Genomic DNA, 12,719 nt, shown 5'->3' on the forward strand with positions numbered 1-12,719 from the left:
TCAAAGTTAACAGATTATTTGTTTCCTGTGGCTATTCTGTTTTGTAAAAGAAGCTAATTTCTTACATTTTTTATCATGGATTAGCCTACTCGTTGCGCTATAAGTGAAATGAAACATTCTGTGATCATCATCATTTTATTCATAAATGTAGGTTTTAATTGTATTTCAACATTTGTATTTACATTTGCAGGTATCAAAGATAAATTCTGGAAAGGTTTAATTGCACTGCCGCTCAGGAAATAAATCAGACCTATTTGACACAAACATAAGTTAGGCTAATAAAAATAATAAGCCCTATAGTTACACGAATCTTTACGTTTCAGAAGTAAGGAATAGCTAATAATCCATAATAACAGATAGAACCTGATGAAACAAATAAAAATAACCATTTGAAAAAAATAAATAAAAAAATCTTAAAGTTGAGGACACAACATTATTTTTCCGATAAATTGGGACACATCAATATATTTTAAAAGAGATCTACAAGAAATTTAGATCATCCTGTCTCATCACAATAACAATCAACCCAAAATAGACCTATAGCAGTCAAAGGAGTTCCACACCAGCTATCGTTTGCATATGTGAAAATTGGGATTTAATCGTACATTTGTCTTCTGGATTCTGTTTGAAATTTCTCAAGTTTCTGTTCTGAGCAAGCTGGACAGTGCTGGTTGCTCATAGACTATGAGCTTTACCCATTTCTCTGTTACGTCGCCTATATATTTAATCAAATGTAAGCCATTCCACTTTATTTGACTCTGTTGTATCGGCTTAAAATAAAAGAGCTCGATAACAGTGCAAGCCTTAGTTTGAGCGCTGCAGTTGTCATGGGTATTTGGTAGCTTGAGGTCATCAATCACTGATTGTGCACAATCTTCCTCGACAGCAGTTCGAGTCTTCCGAGGGAGAAGCCAGATGCGCTGCATGGGACAAAAACTGCAGTTCATCCCACGCTATAATGACGAGAGAAGCATTTAGAATCTATATTTTATATCATTCTTACTATCTCTGATTCTCTAACAAATCACACAATATAGCCTAATGCAAACCAGAAACAAATACATTTCAAATATGAATTTACATTATCTAACAGAAAAAATGGCATTAACCCCTGTGTGAAGAGTAATTCGTGCGTTTCAGCTGAATAATGTGCCATATACTGTTAATGGCCTGTGAATTTGACATTGGAACCCCTGACAATCCTGCAAAAGAATTTCGGTTCGCGAGCAAAGCAAAAATAGCTTGGGCTTTCATGAGGTTTCATAAAATAAATCAGATCCAGTTATTATTATGCGGTGAAGCGCTCTGGGAAACAAAGATGAGTGCTACTCGAGCCCCCAGGCCAGCCGACACATGGGTCGCTCTCGATTGGTCAGAGGAAGCGAGGCCCCTCCCCCTCCGTGTTGCAATATTTACATGTCGAGCAGGAAAGTACAGTAAGTAATGAAGACAAGCAACGCGAGCCACCACTCACCGTTTAAAGTGGCGCTTAAAGAGACATGATGACCTCGTTCCTCAACTATTAACCATGGGAACTTTATGACTTTCACGTCCAAGTGCAGACAGGATCAGAAAAAAGACTGCGCCCTCTTCTTACCCCGGAGGAACCCGAGAGAGACTGACGAGAAACATTCTGGATCATCATGTCAACACCCGATTAATCCCGGACATGCTTCAAGATTCTTTTGAAGTTCAGTATAATGGAAACGCTTGGGTGTAAGCTCACAAGTTCCCGAACATGGTTCAAATGTAGTGTTTAGCCTGAATGCTGAACGGAAACTTGTAGGCTATACACATTTCAACGAGCTTTGCTACATTAACTCTGGAGAAATTTAAGTTCAGGCAATGAGATCAAAAATCATATACATGTTAGGGTGGCAGTTCCTGAGAAGTTTTTCTCAGTCCAAGGTGGGTTGTGATATTAAGCAGTTTAGCCGACAGAGCAGACAGAGCAAACAGGGCTCGGTTCAGTTGGATGAATATGCCAAAACAGTACGTTTTTTGGGTTGGGGGTTAATGGTTCCGATATAAAATCGACCAACAATGCAGTCCGCACTAATTTCATCAAACAACTCATTGAACGGGAGAAGGAGTTTCGCTTCAACAAGTACCTCAGCAAATTAAGAAGAACCGAGCAGTACCTGAGCAAATCAAGAAGAACCAAAATAAACAGCACTGTTGAGCAGGTGAAGATCTGGTTCCAGAACAAGTGGATGACGCAGAAGAAGAGAGAGAAGGAAGGCCTGGCTCCACCATCTGCTCTGTCACCACACTGCTCTCTCTGTCAAGATAAAAGTGCCTGGAACTACATCAATCCAGCAGTTCATCCAAACCTTACTCGTGGTGTAGATTTTACAACGCCCTTACTTGCAATGCACTTATTGATTTGCACTAATATTTCCTAAATATTAAACTATGTAATAATGAAACTATGCTTTTAAACTTTTGATTAAATTGTTAAGCAAATTCTTGCAGGTTTAATTTTTGATGATGATTTAATTTTGAATTGATGAACATTTACATTGAGTAGAGAGTTTACGAAGTGCATTTTCTAATCACAACTATACAGTGCTTAGTAGAAAGAATCTGGATAATCTCCAGATTATATTATTTCGACCTTAAGAGTTTGGTTTTACTCAGTTTTTTTCATAAAAGTGAATAACTGTACATCAAAAAAATTATATACTCATGAACTAATAATAAAAAATGGTATTTCTACCCAAGTGTTGACCACAACAGGTTAACTACATCTTACCTAACCAACACTTGAACCAAGTGCAGAATGTAAGCAATTCACAAATCCTTCTTTATCCCCTCTGTGCCCTGAGTTTGTCATGACATAATCTTGTCAGCCAAAACATACTACAGCTGCAGTCCATAAACAGCAGAACTTGACTCATGTATAGTTGGTTCTTTTCCAGGAATTTTCCCGCTCTTGGCATAAAAGGTCAAACGTGTCTGTATCATTGCTGAAACAACAAATTTGGGAAGTTTAGTTGTAGAGATTTCCCCTTCCACCAATTTCACTCTTTTTAAGTATGAGAAAATGACAGAGTGTAAAAGAGGGGAGTGGCTCGTGTTGATGTAAGCAGGTTTCCATACATCATCACATTACATTATGGCCTCTATTTGGAGTGCATCACCATGCTACAGTTGTCATTAGCCTGAAAATAATGAAGACTAATAGATACTAGTGCATACACAAATAAGACATATGATATATATATATATATATAAAATTCTTGGTATGGTGTATGTGGCATAACAGTAATTTTACTATTTCCCAGATTTTCAGCATGCTGTACATTTGACTGACCAGCAGTTGATGATTTTGATTTATTTTTATCATTAGGATATTTAACCCAGCCAGCGTAAATCTCTCTCGCTCTCTCTGAGGCTGGTCCTTTCTTTCTCCTTCACCAACCTGACAGACAAACTGATCACACAGGAAAGATGCCATAAATTACAGAAGCACTATACCACTCCACGTAAAAACTCCACACCCCACCCCCACCCTCAATCCATATGGATTTCATCCTTTATGGCATTCTCAGTGGGAAATTATGACGCAATAAAAAACATCTTCATCTATCTTTTATTTGGCTCTACGATGAGAGATTCAGATACTCTGAGTTCCACAGAGCATCATCGTATTAGCCCTCAGACGTGCAGAGAAATGGATTGTTTTTGAAAATGAACCTGGCTTCGCTATAAATTACACTTCTGGATTCTGAGCTGTGTGTTATTTTGTTTAAAACAGAGGCCGATTGAATTAATGCTCTAATTTATGTGGAGTTACAAGTGCACCTATTACAGTAACAGGGTTCGGAATTTAATCTGTCTGCATGATAAAGAATGAATCTCTCTACGTTTCATTTGTAATCCCAGACACATTATTTCTGTAAAATGGCCTCCCACTATTAAATATGAAAAATGACTTGCGGACAGCTTTGTTCATGGGTTTGGGTTTTAAACGTCATAGTCTTTCTATTTAAAAGGGAAGTTAAAAATGGGTTATTAAACATCATATCAAGAGCAAGAGACACCTATGTAAGATCTATTCTGAATGGTTACCTGAGCACAGAAAAGATCTTTATCATACTCATTTCCACAGGTGACTACAGAGCGCACACATCTTGTTCTATTCATGCACAGCTCCACGCTCCACTCCACTGCATTACATCAGCCACTTTCATGATCTATCTCAGAGTGAGAGAGCCGATCGGGTTGCATGTTTGCAAACTGATACAAGCTGTAATAACCCATAATGAGCCCTCAAGTCATGGATTCTTTATGAAAATGAAACCTAAGATTATTTCTGTGATTGTTAGATCTGTCAGTTGTGCATTCACTCACATGTCTACTTTGGAAATGTGTTGATATTGTATATTTTATAATGTGTATATTGGAAAAGGGCAAGCAAACGGACATATCAGGTATCTGAGAGAAAACAACATAATCTAATGGCAAACAAAACTATTTAACATTTCGGTGAATTGGTGGCTAAATCACATGAGTTCACACATCGCATTCATAGTGAGATTGGGTTGAATGGACTGCAATCTGTAATGCTGATGCACTGTTAAAAGTGGGAAACAACACAGTCTCATGGCAGTTCGTAACTATTTTAGAATTTGGAAAATTGGTGGCTAAACATTTGAACATTCTCTCATTCATACATTTTTGTACAATCTACTTTTGCCCTGTAATGTTGGTTATGTTTAGGAATTGGGGTTAGGGGTGGTTGTTTTCTAAGAATCATATATTTCCACACATTGTGCATTCTACAAATTCCAAATGGAATATAAAAATGGAATAAAAAATTGCCACCTCATAAAATAGTTCCGTTTTCCTAATGAGATTTGTTGTGGAAACCTCCAATTGTTAACTGAAACAGCTACTGAGGTTGATTAAATAAATAATGTAGTCCTATAAATAAATACAATAATAACATATACATATTTAATTTTTTAAAATGTATTTATGTAATGGTTTGAGAATAAATTCTATGTATTTGCAGTATTTCTTGAGATATATACAACATTAATTTACATAAGAACTTCCCTGTATCTCTTGGTCCCTTTCCATAGAGCTCTTGCTCAGACAGGAGTCCTCTGGGTTGAGTAAGGGGAGCTTGGGTAATTAGGGGTGGCCACATGGGTCCATTATGGTCCATGTTATGATCACACAAAATGGCTGAAGAAAGCCCATGTCGTTTGTGTGGGATCTCAGGAGTGTTCTGAGAGTGCCTTCATTAGGAAATCTGATTCTCTGTGGATCCATATACAAAAGATCCATATACTCACTGGATACAAATCTCTCTCTCTCTCTCTCTCTCTCTCTCTCACACGCACACACACACACACACACACACACACACACACACAGTACTTGATGATAATGGAGACTTAGGCGATACGTCATAATATTGATAAACAGGCTGTTTATCTTCATGGAAAAGAGAGTGATCATTGTGTTTGAGCAGACTGCAGCAAGGATGACCATACGTCATCATACAAATTCGCTGATGCATAATGTATGCACGAGAAGGGCGAACTAAACAGGTTATTATCTGTTAGTGGCAAGAACATAGTAATGCACTTAATCAATATCACATTCTCTCACAGGGACAACCTCGCTTACGCATGACAAGAAATGACACGGAGATATATCGAAGCACTGAAATCACTACCCATTTCTTACACAATCTAGGGCAAAAACTCTAAGTGACATTGTAGTGATAAATTCACAGAGCTTTGGTACGTTGTATTTTAATCATAGTGCAACCGCACGCACGCACACACTTTGTGAGGTTAAATTATTCTACACTCTAGCAGTATCCATTTGATTTCATTTGTAGCATGTCTTGTGGGCAGCAGGGGTGAGAGACCCTTGGCAGTACTGGGAGTGGAGCAGCGCACATATCTAGTGTGTGGAGACACAGAATTGACAATGCATTTATCTTTGAATAATGTAAATGTCTGGAGAATGCAGTGGCTGAGGGGGACAGAGTGAGCACGGGACACTGGGGTTGGGGGGGGGGGGGGGGTGTCAGGCTTCTTCCAGCAAAGCCCTCCCTCCACCCCATCCCTTCTTCCTGTTCTCTGCTACCGTTCCACTCGTTCGGCCCGCGGCAGCTCCTCACAGCTCATTTGCGGCAGAAACCAACAGGGAGTTTGCATTAGAAAATGCTGCCAAACCCACCAATTGCGTCTCTTTCCTTTATCGTGGCACTTTCCCATTTACACACTTTCTGTTTTCCCTGAAATTCCATATTTTCCATATAATTTAATTGTAATTTCTTCATGTCGAGCGTTACCAAATTAACATCACACATTGATTTTCTGATAGCGGTAGCATTTTTCAGGTCAATCAACCCATGATTGTCAATCAACCCATGACTTATAGTTGTTTCTGTATAGATTTTAAGTGCATCCCAAATCACATGCACTATGACATATGAAGATTTCAAAAAAAAAAAAAAAAAAAAAAAAAGAAACAGGTGCACTTTAAAAACCCAGATGGTGCACTTAATTAACACCAACAACCAAAGATGTGTGAAATGTTGGCCACATCGTGCACTCTACTGTTAGCTGGTGAAGTGGATTTGCTTATTGTAGAGTTAATGAAAGTTATAATGTGGATGTAACATTCAAGGCAAATGTCATATCAAATGTCAGTAGACTGGGAAGTTTTTAAAATGAGCGGTCCATTCATAAACTCGTACAACCTTACCTTAACACTGTGGAAACAAGGAGTGCATCACTGGAAAGAGGCAGAGCTACATGAGAAATCTGAGCGTCACACACAAACATTTCAATGTGAAAACAATCTGAGTATTCATCTTCCAAAGAAAATGAAAGGCATGACCTTTAGCGCGTTAGCAGGAACTGCTACATGTGATTACACATGCTGTTTGCAACAAATGCTTTGCTTGAATCGTATGTTGCATTAAGTCTGTGCTGTATACACACATACTTGCGTCCGCGGTACGTTTGTTCATTTCAGTGTGCATATAGTTTGTTGGTGCCTGTTCAAACGGTGTGTGAGTGTGTATTGTGTTGTGACGTATGGTGTGAACAGTGAAATGGATGGGAGCTGGCAGGCAGACAGTGTTGTTCAGTGAGGCAAAGTGCCAGTAAATTGTTTGTCTTCTGCAGTGCAATCCTATAATTCTTCTGGGAGCGGATGACATTGTGCTTGCCAAAGAGAATAATGATAAATGAGCTAAAATCAAACAGGGAGATTTTGGGATGCGTCCTGAGCAGCAGTATAATCTGAATACATTTGCTGTCCCCTGGCTGATCCTTGTCCCTCCTGCTCAGCACCACGCTGCCTTTAAAATGTCTGACCTGCATTTCCACACAACACCAGAGGGCACATACAATAGTGCAAACATTTACATCTTATATCTGTGCCATTAATCAACATCTAGAACAATCTGTAATATTTTTCAGACGGGGGAGGGGCGGTGTGCTTACACGACTGACACATTCTGTTCAGTTTTGTATTGTCCCTCTCGTATGCATTGAAGAACAATATGTCTGCCTGTGTGAGGGCCAGAGGTGGAAAGAGTACAAAAATATTCTACTCAAGTAAAAGTACCATTACATTAATGAAATTTTACTTAAGTACAAGTAAAAGTACCAGTCTAAAAAATCCACTCAAGTAAAAGTAAAAAGTAGCTCATCTAAAATTTACTCAGAGTAAAAATTACTTAGTTACATTTTAACCAGTGGGAGGGAGTCAAAAATGGGACAGGCCAAGGGTGTCAAACTCAGTTCCTGGAGGGCCACAGTCCTGCACAGTTTAGATTTAACCCTAATTAAACACACCTGATCCAGCTAATCTAATCATTTAGGTTTATTTGAAAACTACATGATATGTGTGCTGGAGCAGGGTTAGAACTAAACTCTGCAGGGCTATGGCCCTCCAGGAACTGAGTCTGACACCCCTGGGATAGGTCTATTAATCTCAAACTAGTTGTTTTTAATTAAAGGAATCAGTTATTTAGAATAATAAAACATTTGGGCTGTTACCAGGCAAATCAGTATCAACAAACTCATCTTTTCAATACAGAGGAAATGCAGAAGCTTCATCGGACGTGACATTTAGATGTATTACACTGTTTAGTGCAGGACAAGAATGCATTTAACCTGCAGTTACAAATGCATGAATAAAGTTTTGATATGCCAGACATAAAATGTTGAATACTCATTTGAAATTATAAAAACTTAATTATAAAAAAAAAAAAAAATCAAAAGATACTTTAAATGTGAAATTAAAATGGCCAGTATGTGTCAGCTAGTCACTGTTAATAAGTGAGTCATTGCGATTGAACCAAATCATTTAAACAGTTGATTCATTCAGAAACGAAACACTGTCATGTTGCTCAGAGATGCAAAATTTTGCTTTGGTGGCTGTGTTTGGAATAAATTTTTGTTGTAGAAATAGAGCAAAAACAATGGCAATATGGTGTCTAAAACGCAAGTCTCTTAGTTTACTGTCCTGTTGTAAAAAAAAAAAAAAAAAAAAAAAATATATATATATATATATATATATATATATATCAGTGGCGGCTGCTGGTCTTTCAAAGAGGGGAAGCTCATTTTCGGCCTACATTATAACCCTCTGATGGTCTTCATTTGTAATGACACTCGGGGTCTTTTTGACCCCAGACAATAACATTTCATTTTGTAATAGTAAAATATTTACATTTTTTACAAATATAATTTTACTCTGTTCATTTATGTTTTTACTAAACTTTGTACAGTTTTTGGAGGATTTAAATCTTTTACATTTCTATAAATAAATAAATATTTATTTAAATAGGCTTTTTTTTTTTTACAAAAAAAGAAAAAAGCATTTCAGGTAAAATTCACTTCATAAAAGACCCAGATTTCTAACTTTCATACATGGGGATACCATGGATAATTTTATAAGGTTTAATGTAAGATTTTTGCCCATTTTTGGGGAAATTCAGTTTAAAAATTGTAATAAATCACTTTAACCACTAGATGGCTATAGTGTGTGTGTGTGTGTGTGTGTGTGTGTGTGCGCGCGCGCACATTTTCAATCTGTCTTAGTTACCAATTTAATTTTGTGGTGGTTCTGCATTTTACAAATATCAAGAAATATTGCCGCAGTTTGTCTTTCGAATACACTTGAGAAATCCGCGATCATGGGACTGAGCGTGAAACAGCTTCGCCGACTTCTTATGGTGCAGACCGCTGTCAGTCAAAAGGAGATCGACAGATCCTCCAATCATCACGCGGAAGCCCAGTCTTCATTCACCTCCAGAGACGCTGAGCGTCCGTGGGCGGGACATAATCGCAGCATTTATCCAATGACCGTCTAGCTTCGGAGCACTGAAAAAAACTGTTCAAAGCAGCCCCATTGAAGTCAATGGACGCTCGGCTTCAACAGGGAAATGCACTGTGACGCTACGGGAATGTATGAGAAGAAAATCGAGTCAGCCGACATGTAGCTGATTAACACAATACATAATACACAATAGTACATATTTGACCGTTGGGTTTTTTTTACATTAGAGGGGAAGCTGAGCTTCCCTTGCAGTCTTAAAGAAATCCCCACTGATCTATATATATATATATATGTGTGTGTGTGTGTGTGTGTGTGTGTGTGTGTGTGTGTGTGTGTGTGTGTGTGTGTGTGATTATGATTTTTAGAGGAAAAGACAGCATTCTTTGTGTGATTTTGATTCTAAATGATTTTGATTGATTTCATTCTAAATGCATTTCAACAGACTGAATCACACAGTGAAAGAACACTCTAAATGCGCGCGTACATCATTAAAACAACAATTATGATATTATCGCAGACAATATATATCGCACACTCCGCACCAGTCTTTTTGGCTAATTTGTGCAAAACCTCTTGCTAAAATGTCAAAGCATCATTTTAACCACCAATGCAATGACGCAATTATTTAGCTCACCTCTATATGCTTACGTGGGGTTGATGTCTTGTCGAGATTTTATAAACTGCTAGTTTGGTCTCCCTAGGCAAGCACAGCATACACAGCATAATAGAGCATACATATGGCCATGGGTTCACTTCATTTCCTTGAGTTCAACTTCAGAATATGATGGGGTTTCGTTTTCAGCGGTGTCTGCACCACTAACGCCTGTTTTGTCCGTCTGCATCTTTCTTGTGATTTTAGCGCCAGTTTGCCCTCCTGCCCATTATTTACTGACTTTTTTTTTACTCAGTAATTAATGTGTTTTAAAATGTAGCGAAGTACAATACTTCAAACAAAATATACTTAAGTAAAAGTAAAATTACAGATTAAAAAAAATACTTAAAAAAGTAGAAGTACACAAAAAAGCTACTCAATTACAGTAACGCGAGTAAATGTAATTCGTTACTTTCCACCTCTGGTGAGGGCTCTGGTGTCCAGTAGAGTGTGTGTGTATTTGTGTGTGTTTCGCCATCTGTTTGGTCCCCCGAGTGTCAAAGTGACATGGTTCCACCTTGCTAGCGTCGGTCACCAGCATGGTGGTAGCTGGTCCCAGCAGAGTCAGTAGTTGTGTATGATGAATGAGAATAAAGCTTAAGTATGGTGAGCATCTTAAAAAGCTGCCAGGTTAAGTGTGGGTGTACATGCAGTTTTAAACATTTCATAAGAGGAATTCGAGGCAAATCATGCCAACTGGGAAACAGTAAAGCAATGAGTTGTGTCCAGAAAGGGCTCGGGAGTGCTGTTAGAGACGCCCCTAGACTTACACACACAATTACACAATTCAGCCCATTTAACACATCACCGCAGTCATGGGAACACACACTGATGCTGAAACACTCAGTGATGTTACACGGTGCTTATTTAAATGCATATCTGCAGAGAGCTAAATAAGCATCAAGTCCGCACTCATACAAAAAAACTACAGTGATGGTATCAGATGATAATACTGTGGTACTTTGATATATACCATGGAACCGAGTGATTATCATATTTGCCTATTAATTCAATACCAAGAATGCATAGTATGTGTGAAACATGGCATAGCCACAAGAAATTATCAATAGCATAGCATGTTATTAATAGCCCAGTAAATTTAAAGCAAACAATTTTTTATGAAAATGCATTCACCATCCTTAATATTTTCAGATTTTTTTTAAAATACCTGAAATATGGAAATATATATTGGATTAGAACCTGTGTTTATGTAAGGAATGTGGTTAGTAGCAGAGATTTAGGTTGAATGATATACAACTGAACCAAGCAGCACGGCACACTACAGGGCAACGCAGCATAATACATCGCATCACAAGGTAACAAAAGCACAGCACATCACATTCCAACACAGTGTTCCCACAATGCTTACATAACCTTAATTTGTTACATGCAATAGCACAGCACATCAAAGCATAGTGCAGTATAGTACCACCAGACAAATGCAATAAAACACAGCACATCACATAGCAGCATAGTACTATACATCACATCACAGGACTACACAGCACACTACATCATAACCCAGCATAGTGCAGTACAGCACATACAACACAGCACACCACTATACACCACAGACAAATGTAATAACATAAATCACATCACATTACATAACAGAACAGTACAATGCATCACACTAAAGGGCACAACAAAGTACAACTCATCACATGACAGCACCTCACAGTTAATGCAAGTGAAGCACATGACAGCATATCACATCACATGACAACAGAGCACAACGCATTACAGCATGCACAGAGCAACACAGCGCAGCACAACATATCACTGCACTTTGCAACACAACGCAACGCAACTCTCACAACACTACACAGGTAACATGCCTCTCCCTGCTTCAGCCTGCCTACCACAGACTCACTCTATCTTTCTCAAGATAATCAGTCTTATTCTGTGGTCTCTCTGTCTGTTCCGCCATGTCTCTGTGCTATTTTAATATAAAGCTATAAACTGCATTCCCACTATCATCACTCATTCCCTCGCTTCAGTCTCTGATCTGTGAGCCTCTGCTGTCAGTGCTGATTACATCAGTGTGTCTTTGTGTGTTTACAGTGCTGTGTGAGTTTTTCAGCACAGCCGCTCCAATGCATTCAATACAAGAGAGAATCAGGCAGGACCTCACATCTACCTGTACATGTGCAATGCACATGCACGACCCTATTATTATGTTTATAGCAAAAAAGAAAGTGCTCATAATGAGCAAGGCCTGCAGTTTTAGATCAGAGATGTTTTTAAATACATAAAAACGCCAGTATATAATTTCCTGTGTGGAGGAACAATATAAGCACATTATAATGTCGTTGATTTTAGACCTCATGAAACACAAGGCACTCCTCAAACATTCCAGCGAGAGACATACACACTGACAAAGGACCTGAAATGAAAGAAAAAGGCTAATCTAACAAAGCCATAAAGCAAACATAATATAGATTAAGCACTAATTAAATGTAAACCTTCATGGTTCAACCAACAAACAATTGGACCAAACCTATGTTAATATGTATACAATCCATCATCATAATAACCATTGCTGGAAAAGGAAATCAAGTTATAAGTATTTCCAGGTTTCGGTCATTCAGGGAATTTTATGTCTAAGATAAATGAGAGTTGCACAATTTTTTTTTTTGGTGGAGTCAGAGAGGAATGAGACAGTGTGCAAAAGTTAGACACGTTAGACAGCCGATTCTGAACCACTGGCAATATTGTCTCAGACCTTGTGCTGAATATGAAA

This window comes from Carassius carassius, chromosome 11, assembly GCF_963082965.1.
Source record: "Carassius carassius chromosome 11, fCarCar2.1, whole genome shotgun sequence".
Classification (NCBI taxonomy): Eukaryota; Metazoa; Chordata; class Actinopteri; order Cypriniformes; family Cyprinidae; genus Carassius; species Carassius carassius.